Source organism: Ciconia boyciana, chromosome 10, assembly GCF_034638445.1.
Source record: "Ciconia boyciana chromosome 10, ASM3463844v1, whole genome shotgun sequence".
Classification (NCBI taxonomy): domain Eukaryota; kingdom Metazoa; phylum Chordata; class Aves; order Ciconiiformes; family Ciconiidae; genus Ciconia; species Ciconia boyciana.
The window spans coordinates 155599-174808 of NC_132943.1; the positions used below are offsets into that span (position 1 = coordinate 155599).

The 19210-nt window shown below is 38.2% G+C and overlaps 1 protein-coding gene across 14 annotated transcripts in view; it reads left to right on the forward strand.

Moving 5' to 3' along the window:
* The window catches only part of BAZ2B (bromodomain adjacent to zinc finger domain 2B), a 168179-nt gene that overhangs the window by 52806 nt on the left and 96163 nt on the right, over window positions 1-19210 (forward strand). For 2 of the 14 annotated variants that reach the window (XM_072874339.1, XM_072874341.1), the window contains exon 3: window positions 11886-12064. The exons of the other annotated variants lie outside the window; for them this stretch is intronic. The gene's annotated coding sequence lies outside the window, so the exon portion shown is untranslated. The remainder of the gene's footprint in view (window positions 1-11885; window positions 12065-19210) is intronic. 14 annotated transcript variants of the gene reach the window in all.

The following is a 19210-nucleotide window of genomic DNA, read 5'->3' on the forward strand; positions in this document are numbered from 1 at the left end:
TCAGCTCTGAGTAGTAGAATAAATAATTCCATTCAGTATTCATCTCTTCCAGTAAAAATGTTTTGCGTAACTGATATGTATACTGCATGCTTATACATACTGTTACTGAACTCGCTGGATTGTTTTTCTTGGTTTCATGATGATTTTGCACGTTCATGCAAAGCAATTACACTTTTAATTCTGTTCCTGTTTAATCATTAGATAAATATAGAGGAGATTTTTTTAAAAAATGTGTTGTTGTTGTATTAAATTTTTGTATTAATTGGTGTGCAACTTTAGCTGTGAAAGTATAGTTTGTTCCCAGTGACACCCATTTTTTTATTAGATATTCCTGCTGTTTTACAGAGAAATAAAACTCCTTTGTCTTCTTAGCACCCATTGATTTATATTTCAAGGCTATGTTAACGATGCTGATAGAACCCATGCAATTAGAATCTACATTTAGCAATAAGTAGAAAAATACATTTTGTAAAATAAAAAGTGTTGTACAGACAGCGTTAACAAAATATTTTGCAATATTACTGTACTTGAAGCAGTGGAACTAGGGGGAGGACAAGATACTGAAAGGTCGAGGAAAAATGAGAGAAAGAACAAACGATGCAAAAAGAAAATGACACTGAGGTCTTGGTTTAATACATATGTATTCCAGGTTGATGGCTGATTTCATTAGCAAATCTCATTGTTATGCAATGTCTGTTCTTCTGCAGCAAAATGAATATTGTATTCTCAGAGGGTCTGTGAGAGTGTGTTTGTGTATATTGTGATGATAGATAAAGAATATATCTTTATAGTTGTTCTAACCTTTTAAAACTTCTGAAAAACCTTTATATTTTCAAAATAACTTTATATTTCAATTTTCCAATAAAATGGTAAATGAAGGGTTATTTTTATGGAAAATAGCAGTTTAACCCTCCTTCTCTGTGCGTTTCTTTGCCATGTTTGTTACCTATGTGATCTTTTCCCCAAACCCTTCAGTTTGACTAAATAACAGTTAATACTGAATTTACCATGTCAAAAATAAATATTTAGCTATAAGAATATTGGTCTCTGTAATGCTTTTTTAAATGGCTGATGGTAACATATATAGAACATTGAAACAAACATCATCTCAGTCTCAAATCTCATCAAACTCTGATCGCTCTTTATGTTTTAATAGAATATACTGAAAAATATTTTAAAACTGTTTATTGTAAGATACATCAACTTTATTATGAAATGACATGTTTTGGTACATAGGACAATGGGTTCCTTAAGATACTGGTGTGCTTTAGGTTTTTTTGTTTCCATGTTGCTAGTTAAAACTACTGCTTCTGTAACATTAAGACATTTTGATAAACACAATACTCAAAATGAGAAGGAACATACAAGAAGGCTTTGATGCAGGAAAATTAAAATGCACTGAAATTATTTAATTCAGGGATTTTTCTGTGCTCTCTCAGAATTTACTTCATATATAAACTTTGTGGGGTCAAAATCTAGTAGCAGATATGTGAAATGCTACTAAATAAATGATAATTTGGGATTTTGAATAGTTTTGTGATTAGCTCTAGGTAATGAGCCAGCATGAATAATGCTTTTGGGCAGAGTAATGTAGAGAATAAACTAGTTTTCTGGGTTTTCATTTGAGTGACTTTTACATACCTTGAAACAATTATGTTCTTATTAGGGTTTTGTTAGAAATGTGTTTCGTAATAGTAGAATATGGCTGGCTCTTTCTGAGTGATAGTTCTGTAGTAGCTACTGTGTTTATTCCAATTCCAAGATACTATTTTAAGGATCAAATTGATAGATGAAGTGTCCGTGCGTTTGGTAAATAATTCAGTGAGGACCAAAGGGCCTTTAAAATGAAGCTATATCATGAGCAATACGACCAATATATGCGACCAAAATATGGAGGAGCTAGAACAAAGAGAAGATTGCTGCCTCTCTTTTTCTCTTGGGAAAGGGAGCCTCTTTCCCTTTGCTTTGGTAGGGCTATAACCAGTATAAGGATGCAGATTACTTGCCGTCAGCTGATGGGTTTTAAAGGTCTATTTTTTTTTTGGTGGCAAGAAACTAATTGAAATGAGATAATCTGTCTCTTGCTGCATCTTAATGTTTTCAAATGTGGAGACCAACATCAGGTGTTACGCTGTGTAACAGTGGTACCCAAGAATGGTCTCTGTGCAGTAGCATATGTGGGGAAAAAAATGATATTGAGGCTTGTGAATGTTGTCAGAATCTAATTTATAGGGACACAAATAGGACTTGGTTTGGTATGCCATTGTGTGAAGAGCTCTTGGGAGTAAAAGGTGGTTGAGACTTTTGGCACAGGCTGAGTGTGAGGAGGAGAGTTGGTTGTTTGGTGTGTTTGTCTGTCCCTTTCATCGCCGCCCTGCGCGCGCCCCCCCCCCCCCCCCCCCCTTTTTTTTTTGTAGTTTGGTTGGAGGTTGCATTTATTAACTTGTTAATTTTTCTTGAGTAAAGATGACTTAGAACTTCTGGTGTCCCACCCCAGAAAATTATTTCTGTAGGTAATGAATTGTCCCTTTTGTCCCCCCCCTTATTTGTCCATGGAGCTAGTATGAAAGGATTCCAGCTAAAATTGCTAGAAGCAAAAGGTAGACTAATACTGCATGTGAAACTTTTAGAAATAAATATATTGATTTAATGCAGTACAGAGATGACTGCAGGGTGTTCATACTCACCAAAACCATTTGTGCAGGTTGTAATCACAGATGATGCTGGATTTAGGTATTGTGTTTATATTCATAAATGTTTACTATTTTAAGCAAGTGTTTATGCTGTGAAGTAATGTGTATTTCTTGCAGCAATTTTGGTATTTGTATCAAGGTGTGATGCAAAATATAGATCTCTGGCTTTGTTGGCATTCAGTAGTGGTTGCATAGAGATTACATGTTCTTCTCAGGTGAGCGTAAGCAACATCGATGGCTTAACTGCTTTTATATTTCTTTATCACAGGGTAAATGGAAGTTTTAAATCAAAACTTTTTTTTGAATAGAGCTATCGAAATGATAGTTCTACGTAGGCTCAAATCTCTCTTTTGGGGTTGATACTTGGTTTTTTGATACAGAGTTCAGATGATTCTTACACTCTTAGTGGTATGATTCTTAACTTTTTGAAATTTCTTTGGCAGGAATCATAGCACACAAGGCTCTGTAAGAAGCTGTTGATGTTTTTTAAAAAAAAAATTTTCACGATTTCTTATTTTCTTTATGACCATGGATTTAATTCCCCTAGGCAATGTTTGAAATCTCAATAAAAGAACACATTGAGATTTTTCTCACTGTTACTGCATGTATTGTTTTTTAAATATTTTTAATTTTTATTGAATTTATTTTTCAATACCCATATTCATAGCTAGACCCATATTCAAATACCCATATTTATAGTTAGAATTTGCTATATAGAAACTGTTAGTATTTAAAAAAAAAAATCTCCCAGAAAGGCAGTAACTGTTCATTTGGGCTCCTCAGGCTGACACTGTGCCATTTTATGAGAGCAGGCGCTGATGCATATTTAAGACATAGCTGGAGTAGTGATTTATTTCAGTATCCTATTAGGCCTGTTTTATAAACGTAGCTTTATTTATGGAGCTGAGGTGTTGGACACCAGTATTTCAGTAACCTGTAGAATTTCAGTCTGAGAACACCAATTGCTGAATCATGATTCTCTTAGAATCATAGAGTGGTTTGGGTTGGAAGGGACCTTTAGAGATGATCCAGTTCCAATCCCTCTGCCATGGTCAGGGACACCTTCTACTAGACCAGATTGCTCAAAGCCCCATCCAGCCTGGCCTTGAACACTTCCAGGGGTGGGGCATCCACAACTTCTCTGGGCAACCTGTTCCAGTGCCTCACCACCCTCAGAGTGAAGACTTTCTTCCTTATATCTAGTCTAAATCTGCCCTCTTTCAGTTCAAAGCCATTACCCCTTGTCCTATCACTACATGCCCTTGCAAAAGGTCCCTCTCCAGCTTTCTTGCCGGCCCCCTGCAGGTACTGGAAGGCTGCTATAAGGTCTCCCTGGAGCCTTCTCTTCTCCAGGCTGAACCACCCCAACTCTTTCAGCCTGTCTTCATAGGAGAGGTGCTCTAGTTCTCTGAACATCTTCGTGGCCTCCTCTGGACTGGCTCCAACAGGTCCATGTCCTTCTGTTGGGGGCCCCAGAACTGAACACAGTGCTCCAGTTGGGGTCTCACCAGAGCAAAGTAGAGGGGGAGAATCACCTCCGCATCCTGGGTAACCAGATCTCCCATTTCGTTCTGGAGAAGGCCCATATTTTCCCTAATCTTCCTTTTCTCACCAATGTACCTATAGAAGCTTTTCTTGTTGCCCTTGATGTCCCTGTCCAGATTTAATGCTATCAGGTCTTTAGCTTTCCTAATCTGATCCGTGGCTGCTCGGACAATTTCCCTGTATTCCTCCCAGGCTACCTGTCGTTGCTTTCACCCACTGTAGGCTTCCTTTTTGTGTTTGAGTTTGTCCAGGAGCTCCTTGTTCATCCGTGCAGGCCTCCTGGCGTTTTTGTCTGACTTCCTCTTTGTTGGGATGCATCGCTCCTGAGCTTGGAGTAGGTGATCCTTGAATATTAACCAGCTTTCTTGGGCCCCTCTTCCCTCCAGGGCTTTATCCCATGGTACTCTACCAAGCAGATCCCTGAAGAGGCCAAAGTCTGCTCTCCTGAAGTCCAGGGTGTTGAGCTTGCTGCGTGCCCTCCTCTGTGCTCTAAGGATCTTGAACTCCACCGTTTTGTGGTCATTGCAGCCAAGGCTGCCCTTGAGCTTCATGTTCCCCACCAGCCCCTCCTTGTTGGTGAGAACAAGGTCCAGCATAGCACCTCTCCTCATTGGCTCCTCTGTCACTTGGAGAAGGAAGTTATAATCAACGCATTCCAGGAACCTTCTGGATTGCTTATGCCCTGCTGTGTTGTCCCTCCAACAGATATCGAGGTGGTTGAAGTCCCCCATGAGGACCAGGACTTGTGAACGTGGGGCTGCTTCTATCTGTCTATAGAGGGTCTCATCCGCTCAGTCTTCCTGGTCGGGTGGCCTATAGCAGACCCCCACTGTAATGTCACCTGTCCCTGCCCTCCCTTTAATCCTGACCCATAAGCTCTCAGGTCGGCTACTCACCCATGCCCAGGCAGAGCTCCGTGCACTCCAGCTGGTCACTGACAGAAAGGGCGACACCCCCTCCTCATCTCCCCTGCCCGTCCTTCTAAAAAGAGCCTGTATCCTTACATTCCTACACTCCAGTCATAGGAGCTATCCCATATCCCAGTGTGTCTCCATGATGCCAGTGAGATCATAGCCCTGCAGGCATGCGCACATCTCTAACTCCTTGTTTTTTTTCACCCATGCTACGCGCATTTGCATAGAGCCATTTAAGTTGGGCCCCTAATGAAGCTGACTTACTGGCTGGAGTGGCTGGAATTCCTTTGTGCTGCTCTTCAGGTGCTCTCCTGCTGACCTGTGGTCCTTCTCCAGGCTCTGGGCATCTATTGCTGGCACTGGCATCAAACTGGTAGGAGTGGGATGGATTGAGGTTCCCCTCCCCTGGCAACTTTGGTTTAAAGCCCTCTTCACCAGCTTGGCAAGCCTATGACCGAAGATGCTCTTCCCCTTCTGTGACAGATGGACCCCGTCAGCCCCTAATAGGCCAGGTTTCTCAAAGCGAGTCCCATGGTCTAAGTGGCTGAACCCCTGGCTGTGGCACTAGTCCTGTAACCATTTGCTGATCCACCAGATTTGACCCTTTCAAACCCCTTCCCTTTGACTGGGAGGATTGATGAAAAAACTACCTGTGCTCCAGAGTCCCTTACTGCTGCTCCCAGGGCTCTGTAATCCTTCTTGATACTCCTCAAGACTGCTTCTGGCTGTATTACTGGTGCCCACATCAAAGAGCAGCAGCAGATCATAGTCAGTGGACTGTATGAGGCTTGGTAGTCTCTCTGTGACATCCCTGATAGTCTTGCTGACTAACATGGAAGTAGTGGGTTGTAGTTCAGTATGTTTAGCTTCTCTAATGGTTGCACTGGTAGAAAACAAATCCTTGCTTTTAGTATCTTGTATAGACTGTTAATGGGCTATGGTCTGATTCAACCTGGAGTTCAGAAAGTAAGTTTGGACCTTCTATTTGGCTGTTTCCAATGCCATATTTGTGTTTCTCTCTTTCATTGCTATCTCAATTGAAAACAGCTGTTCCAAAGTAAATATTTTTTACATTATGAGCAATGTGGATTGAAATAATTTTAGAAAAATCATAATTTATGAGCTAGTATTTTAACATGTAGAACAATTGTACATGATTCTCCCTCAGTCATGTAAGACTCAAATTCACTGTGGCTGTATTTTAGTGTGCGGATTTCTGGAATTAAGAATAATTCCCAGATTGAGACTTTAGATCATGATCTCCTAAATCTTGCTGTGAGAGCTTGCTTGCAGTGATACTAGTGCCAAACTTATGCTGATTAAATACAACGTAGATTGCTTTTTAAAACTATTCTAAGACTGCTGCAAAGAGTTCTGCTGATACTCCTTGTCTCTGCAGAAGGCTTTTCTCATTTGCTGGTTTGGATTTTTACTATTTTCTTCAGAAACGCTATATATTGTTTGACAAGACTGCTTTTTTGTAAGATGAGTAACAACAGAAAACCAGATGAATGAAATGCTGAAGTTTTGATGTAGTTTTACTTAAGAGAATGAGTTATATACAAGTGTTTGATTAGGAAATTGTGGCTGTACTAATTATAACAAGCACAGCTTGCAAAAGTCCTACTTTGGGTATTGTCTTGGTTGCAGAGATCCCTCTCGTTAATATAATTTACCTTGTTTGGGAGATTGTGATGGCAGAATAACTCCTTCATTGGCACAAGCTGAGCTGCATCTTCAGTAGCAGGGTTTGCTGATACAATACACCCTTTCATATTTCATGATCTTTCCAGTAATGCTTTCTGTATTTTTTTTCCTTATAGCTTTCCTTTGCCCCTTTCTTGAGCTTAATGTGAAAAATAGCTGCAATGTATTTATAACATCATTATTAGAAACCACTTTATTGTTCTGGTCCTCGATTTGTTTCTTCAGACATGTTACTTTGGTGTATTCCCTAGGTCGTCTTGTTTCATGCTGCTGAGTTTCCGTGAGAGGGAGAATTGATTGATTGATCCACTTCCTGCCCCTGCCTTTGCATATTTCCTCTAGTATGCAAATAATGTTTTCTCTTACTGCATGCTAAAGTTCAAGCCCTTGTGCTGTTGTTTTAGGGCACTGTAGCAGTTTCACTTGCATTGGCCTGTTGTGTAATAAGTTGACGGTATTTATCCCTTAAAGAAATTTTGTCTTCTGTCAGTTGACCCGATACTTTATTCTAGTTGCTTAGGAGTAGCAAGCTTTTTCTTCTGTTAGTCAAGGATTTTTTTGTGGGGGGTGGTTGTTCTTTGTTTGGGGGTTGTTTTTTCTTTTTTTCCTTTTAATTTTCATAGTAGCTTAGGGTCCTCTTCAGTTCCACTGTGAAAATCTCATTTTTAAACTGGAGCTTGTTGAAATTAATTTTTTGGAAGATTATAGGTAGGAAACAACTAGCTTTTCTCACTGGATCACTGCCATGTGTCTAGTCCATATATGATTTATTTTTTTGAGGAGGAAAAGCATTAGGCAGTTCCAAAAATAAAAATTTTGAATTTTTTTCTTTTAAAATTGTGTTCAGTAAGTTGATTTTGATCACTTCTGAATATTGTTAGTAGATTTCTTTAACTGTGCTTTTTTGGAGGTTGATGCTTAAATTCTGAACACAGTGATTAGCATTTGTTTTTCTCAGTTTTGGGTTTTTCCAGGGTTGATTTCAGGTTATCATTTCATAGCACTTTCTCATACCAGAACAACTCTGTGAGCAGTTTGTTCTGGCGGGGGGTGTGTGTGTGTGTGTGTACATAAGCATCATTTAAAAGAAAATAAAATATTTTGCTTGGGCTCGGCTTAAAAAAGAAAACAAAGAAAATAAAGTGTGGCATTGATGACTACGTAACATTGTGGAAAAAATTTCCTTCATGATTCAGTTGTTTTTTATGTTTTCTGCTACCTTTTTGCCCATGTAATTAAAATACAGATACGCATTTTATTACACGTGCCTACTTTACTGGGTTGGTTTGGGTCAGGCGAGCACGGTGTTTACCAGGGATCCGAGTGCTCCGCCTGCCTTTCAGTTTGTTTACCAGGAAATCAAGAGGTGTAAACTGCAGGAAGCACTATTTGACCCTCTCCGACAGTATCTCATTACAATAATTGCTAATCTCTGAATAAGACAGCCATGTTTTGTGTGTAACACAGAGGGAGGTTGTGGTAGATTTTTAGATGCTATGTCAAATACAGCTTTGTAAATGCTTGCTTGAATTTCATTTTCAAGGTAGCTTTTGACAATAGGCATCTGGCGACCTTTGGGCTCAGCAAAGCTCGGGCACGATAGCGTGTGTTCTTTCTTCCTTCTTGACTGAAAAAAAAAAAAAAAAAAAAAAACAAACCCAAACCAACCAAACAAAAAAACCCCCACAACACCAAAACCACGGCTTGTTGTTTTGGAGTGCTGTCATTGCTCTGTAGCGACAGGATAATGGCTACTTCCTGATTAAACCACTCTCCACAGTAAGCTCTTAATGTTCTGTATCTATTCTTCTGTAATGCCAAGTGTTCAGTGCTTCCTTCCCTCCTGTGCTTCCTTCCCTCTCCCCCTCCCCTCCCTCCCTCTTCCCCAGGTTAGTAGTTTGAAATGTTTATAGATTGAAGAAAGAATATATAGAGTTGCAACTTTCAATTTTTCGATATCCTAAGACAGACAACTACTGCTTTTTTTGTAATGCTTATCTGATAGCAGTGATGAGCAAATATATGACTTGCATGAAATTAAAAAAAAATATTAAAGTATTTAGGTGTTAGGCAACTAGTATTAACTTTAAGAAAAATTCTGATGAATAGTCATTGGACAAATACAGTGACATAAAATGCATGTGCTTCATGCAGATTCTGAAGTATCGGTATTTCATAGCTTATTTTTATCACTCGCAGAACTGTTTCATCTCTAACGTAAACTTAGTTTTCAAATAAAACAGTGGTTTTTGTCAGCTTTTCTTATATGTGCAGGAAATGTTGTGCTGTTTCTATATTTATTATAGTTGATGCATTATTTTTCCTTCAAGTAATTTCTCAGCTCTTGCTGATGAGGACTAGCTGGGTGTGACAGCTATCACTCAGTGCACAGGTCCAATTCTATTTTGCTCCAGAGTGTCAGTCTAACAGATTTCATATTGTAAAATGATGGTTGCAGTTCATTTTTGGTCTTACTCTGCTCTGTTAAATGGGCCTACAATGATTATTTTTTTTTTAAGGTTGGTCTTATCTTATGCTAGTATAAATGGCGTAGAATTTGCAGTAGTGTGGTACGTACCATGATAAATGTTACTGAAGTTCTATACCAGATAATACCAATGCATGTTCTTGGTTATTTCTGAAAGTTTAGAAAGGTGCTAAGTCAAATTTTGCAGTTCCAGTATAAATTCATATTAAAATAATATTGTGCTCTTGGTACCAAAGATGAATTGTCCTTTTTTTTTTTTTTTGGTGAGCTAGTACAAAAAAAGAGTATCAAAAAACCCTGTAGTTTTTTGGTTTTTGGAGTGTGAAAAAACCCTGTAGTTAATTCCTAACCAAAATCATTGTTGCTCGTCAAAATGTCCACTTTTTCTATTATTGTGTCTTGCTATGGAAATAAAATTATGTACAGTTTCATTTAGTAACAGGAGGTATCCACTGTGTTGACAGATATTGGCACCGAAAATGAAATCTGGAGAAAAATTGTGATTCAAGTTAAAAGAAACAGATATTTTTGTAATAGATAGTTAAAAGAAATAGATATTTTCAAATTATATAGCCATTATTAAAGAAGTTGTGAAGTAGACAGCATACACAAGAAATTTGTGTTTGTTCACACACAGAAAAGTAAGTATGTGAGGAACAGAGACAGTGTTCCTCCAGCTTGGGGTAGAAAGAGGTTTTTGGAGATGCTTGCCCTATTAGTTCACATGGGTTGTTATATATAGAGAAAAGGGTGTGGACAATAGAGTGGCTAGAGCGTGTAGATACAGGTCTATTCTGAGGGGAACAAGGCAGGAAAAACGCCATGAGGAAGAGAAGAGGAGGGATTCAACCTACATTAATTTGTTAAAGGGCTTATCTTCTCAAGTAGTCGTGAAGACCTGGTATTTGGAAACTGTTGATTTGCACTGTTTTTTCCCCAAAATACTTACCCATGGATTCTGAGGATTACTGAGGAATGAGTGCCAGTCAACACTCTCTGTGAAAACATGACCTCGTCATGTTGAGAGAATTAACTGCAAAATAAAGGTTTCATGGGATAGCCTTAGGTTTCTTATGTCTGCTGCCTCCCTTACAAGCCACTTAACGCTGGCTGTTTAATTTGAAAGACCTGTGACCTGGAGTACTATTCTATACTAATCCCTCTTACAAAACAAAATTCCATTAACTTTTTAAACAAAATACTGAATTTCTCCTCTAACTAGATAAAATTCTATATAATTTAATGTTCTGAATAAGTTACCGTAATGCTTAATATTGACAACATCGAAGAAATGTCCTAATTTGGGTCCCAGCAAAACATGTATATCGTCTTCCAGCAGGCTTGCACCCCCTCACTATCTAGCTGGCTTCTTGTACCGCTGGTCAGTTTTTTCCAACTTCCTACAATGCTGGTGTTTTAAAAATGTTTGCTTTGCTATTTTTAATCTTTTTGTGTACTCTGTCTCTATAGAGGCTCTTAAACTCAAAGCTCGGTGCCTCACAGCTGAAGTTGTTGGCTCAAAGCTTCAGCTTAGTTTACTTGACAAAACTGGATTCCTGTAAAACAGGAGGGACAACCCTGATGGGTGCTGCTGGAGCTACCAGTTCATAGGCTGCCTTTCAGTTCATGTCAGCTCTGTGTCCCACGGGGAGAGGGAAGTGGGGAGGCAGCCGCAGTTGAGGGGTACAGCTGCTCTTGCTGCATGGAGAAGGGCAGATCCTAACCCAGGGTGCAGCCGTAGGCCATCGCTGTGCACTTCTTGTTGCTATCCTCTTGAAGTGAATGCTGTGTGGCAGGAGTTCGGGCTGCTTAGGCGTCCTTGTCCCCCACCCTGCAAAAGAGCTACAGTTTTATCTGTTAATCAAATATGACCATGAAGTACCACCTTGCCTTTGCAGAGTGCCTTTTAAATTCTGAAAGAATGGTTTATGGGAATACTGTGTATCATTGTTAATCTTTAAATGATTACCAAGCTTTGCCAAGAAAATAACACCTGATACAGCTAAAATCTGTATTTTAACTCCTGTTAACTCCTGTTAAAATCTGTATTAACTCCTGGACTCCTGTATTTTAACTAGTATTCTTTAATAATGTAGGAAAATGTAATGTTTAGCATGTGGCTTTGTTAGAAGCTTGAAATCCAGATACATATTCTGACACGTACTTTTGTTTTTGTAGATGGAAATTTGGATGGTTTATGATCTTCTTTCTCTCCAGTGTGTGGAAATAAAAATGCAATCTGTCAGGTTTTTTATGTCTCACCACTTCCTTCAAGTGTGTAAATAACATTGAGATGTCAGATTTGTATCTGCTTGGTTTGTAAGAATAATATTGTGAATGGAGTCAGCAAAGATAGTCTGACGTGGTAGTAGCTGTTGTGGTTTCTGTTGAGGCTTGGTTTTATTTCTTTGTATCTTAAGAACCCCATTATTATTCCTTCTAGTTACTCTGTTTAGATAAACTTCAGTGGACTCTTTTTTTTTTTTGGTGGTGTTTTTCTGTTTTGTTTTATTTGTTTTTGTTTTGTTTTGCTTAAAGGTCTCAATTTTTTTAAAGATCCTAATGCCTTAAAACTGGAAGAAACAGTGAACAGATAACCTAAGGAAGATACTTTGGAAGTGAGGGTGGATGCCAATGATGAAGCTGACTTAAATGGATGGCTAGCATAGCACAGCATACTTTCTTCTAGAACTGGTTCTGGGTTTCCAAAGAACCACGTGAGTAGAACAACATGAAAATGTGGAAACCATTTATCTGTGTCTCAGCCTTGCTGCCTCAGATTATTAGTGGGAACCATTGTATTCCTGCTAGATGACACCACAAAGTGCTTTAAGAGTTCAAAACTGAGGAATGGGCATTCCTCAATAATAAGGTGGGGTTTTTTTAGTCAAGGTGCCAAAACTCATTTAATGACATGAGAGGCTGATAGACTTCTTCACTATCATATGCGCTAAAACTAGTCTTCGCTGGCATTGGAAAACTGAATGAACAATTTAGATGTTTGGCTTTTTCTCTTTTTGTTTAAAAGTAAAACAAGATTAATGTTAGAATAATGAGACTGAAGTTTGGTGCTATTCTAAAACAAAATTAGGACCCATTGCAAAGCCTGAGGCTGGTATAGGTACACATTCACAAGATTTGTTTCTCCTGAATGCTTTTCTGGAATTCTGACTTGGTATCCAAGAACTCATTCTCATCAGAGTATGGTGGTTGGTTTAGTTTTAGCAATTTTTAAAGGAGTGAAGTAGTATCTTAAATTGTTAGGATGAAAAATCTTTTTTAAAAAAAGAAAAGGTAGCAGCTAATGCAGGCTCTAGACCATCTGTGATGGAGTTTGATTAACGTCCTTGCCCCTTCTTACTCATTGGAGTACGTGAGGTGTTATGGTACTCTGTAAGTTTAGGACTGCAGGATAAAGGAATTCTTTTCTCCGCATTTTTATTCTTTGAAAGATTTACAGGGGAGTGCCCATGAACTAGTTCTGAGTTGGTTACTTTGACTCATGTGGAGTTCATACACACAAAGAGATACCTGGGTTTGTAGTTATTTCTTCCCAAAATTATCTTTCCCTTGGTTTATGCTTTTACAGTTTAACTGTTCGGATTGACACTTTCTGTGCCTGCTTTTTTTAATACGCTTTTTTTTCCAACGTGAAGCAAAATAATACCAGGTGAGCAAAAGACTTTGTAGTGAGTTTTTTGGAGAGTTTTTGTATATGTATGTTAGAGCAGATACATTAGGTTTCACAAAGTTAGCTTTTCTTTTAGTGTCTTCTATCATTCTTTGGCAAAGATAGGCAAGGTTCAGTTATGGAAATACTAACCAGCATGTTTGGCACAAGCATGAATTTTAACACTGTTAAATTTTACCAATTCCCAGACAAACCTGTGTCAGCTTTTGCCATCAAAGGTTCAGCAGGGTTCTTCCTCTGTAAGTTTTTCTCAAGCTCTGTTGGTGCCTGTAATTGGAGCTAAGCCTAGATTTTGAGCTTGAGGAGATGAAGTCTGGCTTTTGAACCATGGGAAGAGGTGTACAGTACAATGGCTAAACTGGAACTAAATTTCTGAGTACACAAAAAATCAGCAGAAAAGCAGAAACTATGCTTCTTATAGATTGAAAGTCACGCTATGGAAAAGCACAAAAAAGGGGTGTTAACTTCAGCTGTCCTAGTTTTGAACTTCTTGGCCACAGTATGTATTTGTCTTTTGCGTTGTATTTCCCATTTAGTTCTGTATTTGCTCCGAGGCAGTTCTAATAGATATTGTTGAAATGCTTGAAATTACTGTGTTGTGCAAATGCACTGCTATATGTTTATTGGTAGGAGATGAAGAAACAGATTCTGAGATTGAAAAGATTTCTTGAGCTCTTAAGCAGAATTTATTTAAAATAAATACATACTTTGACAGAAAGATGGTTGTATGTTTTGGGGATTTTCCTTAAGATGAGGTTAGTTTTTTTTTTAACAAATAACTTGAACACTGAGTATCTATTCAATCAATATAATGTTTTATTTGAGACCTGCTGTTGTCATGAAATACAATGCTCATTAAGAATACAGAAAATTGTAGATGAATCATACAGTGGTCAAGAATACCCAGCTGCTAAGCAACACTGCTTTATTCTGTTTGTTGACTCTTTAATAATAAATACCACTACATAACACTAAAGAAAGTTCATGTTGAGAGCTACGTACATAAACAGTTGATTTCAGAGTATAACTATTAAGTTGAGTTACAAAACAGTCTGCATAGATTGCTTTTCTGTGTTTTTATCATGTTGATTTGGTGCTAATATGCAGTTGTTAAAGAGAATTTATTTAAATATAGCTGAGCTGGAAGTTTCTTATAATTCTAGGACTGCTAAAAATATTAGAAGAGACAGTATTTTTTGTTTCAAACTCGACTCTCATTCATGTTTAATCGAAATAATATATTTGAGAATGTACTGGCTGTCCCTGTCTGTGTCATCCCGTGTGTGTCTGACCCCCCCATCCCCTGGCACCACCCCCCCTCTTTTGGAGTGTTAATCTAAAAGGTGAGGTTTTTTCTTGGTGCCATTTTTTTCAGTCATAGAGCTGGCAATGGAAAACATTTTGTACAAGACTAATTATAGTTATGAGGACAGGAATTTTTATGAGGTATAAATGTAAAATACCAGTGTAATCATTTCACAATAGGCTTTCAGAACTCATTACAAGAAATCTAAACTTACTTCAGGTGCACTTAAGTTACCTGTTATTTGAACTCCTTTCAGTTGAGCGTAACAATGCAAATTTGGATATTTTCACTGGGCATTAATTTAAACTTTTTGTTTAGATAATAGACTGTTAGGTAATAGACTGTTGTATACCATGCACACAGCTTTATAAACACATTGAGACCAAAATGAGAATTAAAAAAATGAAAGAACACTAGTTCAGCTCAGTACATCACTTATGGTAGCTAGGTACCTTAAATACTTGTTTCTCCTTGCGTTTAAAAAAAAACCACTTACGTTTCGGTCAAGTGTCAATAACATTTAGAATTACGTGTAAAGACTTCGGTGAGTCAATTCCATGTTTATTTAAAAATAGCTTATTCTGCTTAGATAATCAGGTTTAATTAAAAGTGCTTTGCTGAAAGAAGAGCAGTTGCTTTAACGTCCTAGTCCTTGGACAGCTGCTATTCTGCTGCGTGAATATTGTCAGATGAAATAAAATAGAACAAAATGTTGGAATCTTTTTTTTCCTTTTTTTTTCCCAAGCTGTTTATCTTAAAGTCAGATACAAAATAGCTACTAGTAATCTTTCCCAACTGTTTATATGACAAGTGCAAGAAGCTATAATTGCTTGTTCAGGTTTGCTTCATCTTGGTAAATCAAACATATTGATACAGAGTCGAGCAAATCCAGGAGAGGTTTTCATGGGTTGAGCTCCCTGATGTACTAGGGGCAGTTGCTCAGCCCCTATGGCACACGACGGCAGTCCTCGCACAGTTGTTCGCAGGGCTTCTGGGCCCCTTTGCTTGCTCCCCTGTGAACTGTGCTGTGACCTGCCTTTTTCTGTAGCTGTCTCTCTGGTGCTGGCTGAGCAGGTGATTGGCACTCCCTCAGTTGTAGGCAACAGGTACAGGCACTCCCCATTCAGAAAACAGCAGCAGACAGTTACAGCTGACAGAAGCGAAAGGCTCCTGGTGCCAGCAATTGCTGTCAGCAGCAGGCCACCAGAAGTTCCTAAAAGGTGACTCCTGAAGAAATTTCCCCCCAAAATTCCCTGAGGAAGCAACTTGCTTGACTGCTGCAACAGTTGCTCTGCCTCTCTCAGCTGCCTCGTTTGCTTCACTGTCATAGGCAAGGTCAGAAAGCTATAATATGGTAGCCACATCCCATATGTGACTTTCACCTGTTTTCAATTTCATTTTAAAACAGATTATTTTGTAATTAGTGTTCCTTTTACTGTTACTTAGAGTATATAACTATGGGTAAGAAATTCTTGTTTATGCTCAACTGAAATATAATTTCCATTTTCAAACTTATTTTCTCCTTTTCTTCCTTCCTTGTGGAGAAAGATAAGGAGAACAAAATCAGGAGGTAGGTATGTTACCAAGTGGCACATATCTAGCTATTAACATTAAAAAGATTAGAAAGTGCTGTCCTAAAACCCTGGTGTCTGAGCTACTGTTAAGTGGTAATAGTTAGAAGTTAATTATGCTCTTTCCCTCTTATCATTCTCAATGGTGGTATTTACCAAGCTAAAAAATGTTGACTGCAGGACACTCTTGTGTCATCAGTCTTGAAAACACTTGCCAGAATTATCCCGTGACCGTCTAGGTCACTTACATGTATGATACTGATTCTCATTTAACTTAATGAATAGGGACTTGGGTGGAAAGAGCATTTCTCACCTGGTTCTCACAGAAGAAAGTAGGCTTGCTTCACTGAAGGGAAAATATTTATCTCTGAGGAAAAATCAGGATGTAGGATGTAGAGGGAAGATAAACTTTTTTGTTAGGCATCTATTTAGCTATGTAAGTATTGGAGATGAAGGCAATTTCAGGACGTTAGTGTCACAGGCACTTCAGTGAAATGACTCTATGTAAACTTTCTGGAACTCTTTCTGTTTTCAGTTGATTCTGTCCTTTATGCCCAGATCATCGATACGGCACCTGTAATTGAGTCCATGGACACCTATACCTCCAAGTGATTCTAGATGGTGTGTCTACAGAGAGGAGTTGGAAAAGCCAAATCCAGTTCTTCACATAGGTAGAGCTTTCTAGCACCTGAATGATCCAGAAATTTCAGGCAGATTAGAAAAGGAGGTAGTGGCAAAAATTGGCTGGATCACAGTGACTTTAAAATAGCATTAGTTCAGTAAAAGGTACGCATCTTAATCTAGTGTATGACCCTGTTAAACTGGCTTGCTTCGCTGGGGAAAAAGTTTTTGGTGCTTTTGCCATTCAAACAACTGAGCTGCCTTTTCACAGCTGGCCTGCCGTATCCTATGGAAAATGAACACCTCGGGAGCCTCTGGTGTTAATGAAACAAGACAAGGCATTTCCTGCAAGGCAATATTCTTCTCTTTATTCTTACCGGACCATGATTTTATTGGATACTTGGAGGGAAAACAGTGACAGAGGAGTTCGGTTAGCTGTTTACGCAGTTGAAGTACAAAAAGACCAATTAATGTGGTTCTTAGCGGCAAGTCTCAAGTGTTTAGTCATGGGAGCCCCAGGAACTTTCTCACCTAGAGTTGCCAGTGTAGGATATCTGTCTTTTACTATTAGAATATCTGATGACTTTAAAGCAATGATGGTGAGAATTTGAGACTGATAAATAAAAAATTTCAGCTTTTATTTTGCACTCCTGATTTTAATGGATTTGTCTTCCACAGGGGTGTTCAGACACTCCTTTCCTCTGCCTTCCTGTTAAAGTCCAGTCACAGCAATTCTTTGTGTCAGTGGTATTATTTTGGCACTCAAGTTTTGCTGCTTTAAAGACCTGCTCGAGAAGTGTATCAAAAAGAGACTGTGCTGCTGCACTTCACTGGTCATTCTGGTACCTTAATTTCTAAAATGACACTATTCTTTGTCCCTTCTTGGTAGGTGAGGAAAAGGGTAATAATATAAATGTGCAATCATAGTTTCATGAGTTCTAACTGCATTTCTTCACCTCTGTGAAATATCTAGGTATTTTGTGCATAAGTAGTGCATAGTTGAATGAAAAGATTAGCTTGATAGACATCAGCAAGTAAATTCAGATGCATAATAACTGGTAAGCAAAATAATATGGACTGTATCACTGGGTACTTATATGCAGGAATACTTGTTTCAGATATAGCATAAAGTTTTAGATATGAGCAGGAAGATAACAGTGATTCTTAGGAAAAGAACCTGAAAAAGTCCAGTTGTTTAACTTAGAGAGGCGAATAGGAGAACAGGATACAGATAACCACAAAAGTAGGTGATGGTGCTTACTCTGTCACAGAATGCTAGACTAGGGAGTGGCCAGATAATGTATTACTGACTAGTCCTGTTTCTCTTAATAATGTTTGGAAAGTAGGGGCCTGATGTTCATAGTACCGGGAGCCCTACCACACAATTAGGTTTGTAAGACTGTAGAGCAAAATGTAATTCTTCTGAGTCCTTAAACATAAATTATGCTACCGTGTCAAGGAATGCATTGTAAGGCCCCCATCTGAGTTACTTTCTTGAGATTTTATATAGGAAGCCTATTGACACATATATTTATGGATTTAATTCAGAGTTTTCTTGATTGTAAGCTGCAATGAAACAGGCATATTGACGAAGTATTGCCAACAAAGCAGCAATGCATTGTCTTTTTAGCTCAGTGATAAAAATTACCTGATTATCAAATGACTGGATAAATTGGGCACAAATCTGTTGTGTAGCTCAAAATTAAGAGGAAATTGAAAGTTTAACACCTTATTTTTGAATACATAGGAAAAAAGGAATAAAAAATGGGCTTTTGAATACCCAAAATACTACAAATAATCTTTATTCTTCTTCATCTTAATATTCCGATTATTTTTGCAGCTATCCTTAGAAAGGGAGTTTTTGTTTGATAGAGCCAAATAGTAATTTCTGTAAAAAGCATGCTAGTGAAATTGCTCACTTGTAATTTATTTTCTGTGCTCCTTCAACGCTTACTGACTTTCAAACTACTTATTGGCAAAGGATTTCTAATGTGGGTTCCTGTTAGCTATTTCAGAGCTACTCTAAGAAAGAATTTTTGCTATGTATTTAAAAAATGTTGTATTGAGTATCAGTACACCAAGATTGAATAAGACTTTATGAATTTAAAGATTATAGAGGTAGTTATAGGTACAGTTTGCTCAGTGCCCTCGCAAACTTAAGCAATAGTATAAAACACTATCAGTCTTGCTTCTGTAGAACAAGATGTAGTAGTACTAGAATCTAGCGCAGATGAACCAAGTATCAAAGTCTCATAATCGGGATATGAAAAAAATAGTTATGTGGGGAATGAAAGATTGACTTTTTACACAGAAACTGGAAACGTTTTTAATGTGTTTAAGCTGAACTGTCATGCACAAAAATATAATCCTTAAAAATGGATACTCATCCCAAGTCAGTATAAAATATTGCAGTGATTAATTTTTTTTTTTCTTGGAACAGAAAGGTTTGTGGAATGTCAGTTCTGAAATGATGAAACATTTGTTTCAGTTTGACGGAATCTGGCGGAATTGCCTGTTTTGGGCACTTACCAAACTGATGCCAGAGAATCCTTCCATTTGAATGTTCTTCAGATACTATTATTTCAGCCTCTGCAGTCATGACAGAGTCCAGGCTCTGCATCAATTTTAGGTAGTGCCAATACTTATTTGCTGTTCAGAATCTGCTTAGAACTAT